Genomic DNA, 2,489 nt, shown 5'->3' on the forward strand with positions numbered 1-2,489 from the left:
TCTTGATTCTCTTGAAGGTTTTTGCTTCTGGAGTAAATGTTGATACCTGTATTTTGCTTAGAAATGTATCCACTTTACTGAGATTTTTCACATATGTAACTACACTGTTGATTCTACAAATTCCTAGATGTTAAGTGAAGAAAAGACTTCAATAATGCTCCATTGGTAACCTATATGTTGTTCATGAATTTTTCTAGCAGGAGATACATACACTCAGATGCCCATGCTCATATTATGCTTGGACACGTGCATATCTACCTTCCTTTGTGCCAGACTTCAAGACGTGCTCAGTCTTACTGTCAGTTGCTGAGCCGTGAAGGGGAATTCAGGGAACACTTTTTTTTTTTTTTTTTCTGGTTACTAAAGATTTTTCAGTTGTGAATAATCGGAAGTATGACCATTGATTTGGGGAATTATTTCCCAACAGGTCAAAGGTAACAACAATGACAAGAAATCCATAACTTCAATTTTCATGGTCTAGAGCTACTTATACCAAGGAATTTCCAATACCAGCAAAGCACAGAGTACTATTTGCACAAGAGCTGGGGAAAACCCAGTGATTTCTACACTGGCAGATTTATTTGCAGAGACACAGGCATTTTTTCCAGGGTGGCTGCCAAACTATCTCCTGAGCCTGTCTAGCTAGCACCTGGGAGACTCAGCAGGGGGCTTTGCAAATAATACCCTCCCCTTTGCCAGGATTGAGGCAGCCTAAGTGATTCTGTTTCAGTGTGTTATGGCACCTTAATCTTTCTAAGCTGTCCCACTCTTATTCTGGAGCCTAGGCAAGCATGGCTGGCAGAAGGTGTGGCCACAGCAGCTATAGGCCTGAGGCTGAACACAGGGGCCTGGGGAAATGGAAAGAGTGGGGCAGAAGTTTTTAGTTCCTGCTGCACTTCTGTGTTCTTCAAAATTTGAATGTCCTGGGAAGTTGGAATGGGTGTGGGTATTTAAGCCCTTAGATCACAACTTAAAACAACATGGCAAAGTAGCTAAAACCACTGACTGGAAGAGAAGAAAGAGAACAGAGACTCAGTACAAACCAGGTGCCAGGCTCTGTGCTGTTTCCATGGTGCAAAAATAGTCCCTTTTTTAAAGGTTTGATAGAACTCACATGCGTTATTATCTATTTTAATTTTCCTCTTCATCCTTAAAAATCTCTTACCCTACTCATGAGAGTATTGAGTTGTGTTGTTGAGCAGAGAACTCCTTTCTTTAAATGAAGCTTTGTAGAATTACTTGTTACTTAATACTCACATTCATACATAGAAATCTGTTTTATCATACTCAAAGAGATCATTGTTTTAAGCAGAGAACTCTTTTTATTAAATGAATATTTTATTATACCTCAGTATAAAGATGAAACTCCTTTTGTCGAGGTCCTAATCTGGTGGCCCCTGAGATAATAACCACATTTCTCTAGAGATCTAGGGAATAAAAGCCACTGAGTTAGGTTATCTCTGAAATATCTTCAGTGATAATAATTTTTCTTTGGAACCAGAAAAACAAAACAGGCTTTAGTGGAGAAGTGTGCCTCCTCCTGTGAGTTCTTATGAATGATTTTTGGGGGGATGTAGAAGGACTCTATGATCATGGGCAGGAAGCCAGTCCTGGAGACGGAAGGGAAGGAGGCCTGGGAGACAGAAATGCCTTGACAGACCATACCACCTTTTGGCAAGATGCAGCCAGGAGCGATACCATTCAAAAAGCCTGGACTGATGTTTGGTGGGGAAGGCCTCCAGTCCATAATCACTTGCATTCAGGTGACATCAGACCTAATACAGAAGCAGTAAAAATGTATTCTTGTACACTGCATGTCTTTTTATGAATGTACCATTGGTAAGAGAAACATATCAAGTCAGTAATATCTTAATGTTAACTTTAGTAGACGGCTTGTTGCTGTGAACAGAGGGAGGGCTGGGGCAACCCAGGAGCACCAGGTGCTTGACAAGAAGCAGAGACACTTACCCAAGAGAGAACCAGTCATAAACAGAGACAGAAGGATCTAGAGTCACACTTGGCTATCTTCAGAATTTTGCCCTTGTCACTTAAATTGCTTTCTCACGAGAAGCAAAAACATCTTAACATAGCATTTTCTTGGCAGGTAGGAATCCTTGGCAGGTGAAAGTCAACATGGTGACCACACTGAATCTAGCAATCCTTCAGCTCTCGTAATTATTTCAATTCTCCTGGGACACTGAAGCATGAAGTGACTTGCTTAGCTTTCTCTGGGTAGGCTGTGTAAAAAGTTTTAGAATTGAATGGATTGGAGACAGGTCTCCTAACACCCAAAGCAATACTCTCTTGATGACTTCTTTAGTTTCAAAAGCTACTATTTAGCTTTTTATCCCAATGTAAAGCCTCCCTCTACCAAGTGGTTACGTCTTTGGTAAGGGAGTACAGCACCATTTATTTCTTCAGTAATCTTTCATAAATTTGCCTAGTTATTGTATCTGTTATTTTCTAAAATTGTATCTGCCATTTTCCTT

Source organism: Nomascus leucogenys, chromosome 5 (genome assembly GCF_006542625.1).
Source record: "Nomascus leucogenys isolate Asia chromosome 5, Asia_NLE_v1, whole genome shotgun sequence".
NCBI lineage: Eukaryota > Metazoa > Chordata > Mammalia > Primates > Hylobatidae > Nomascus > Nomascus leucogenys.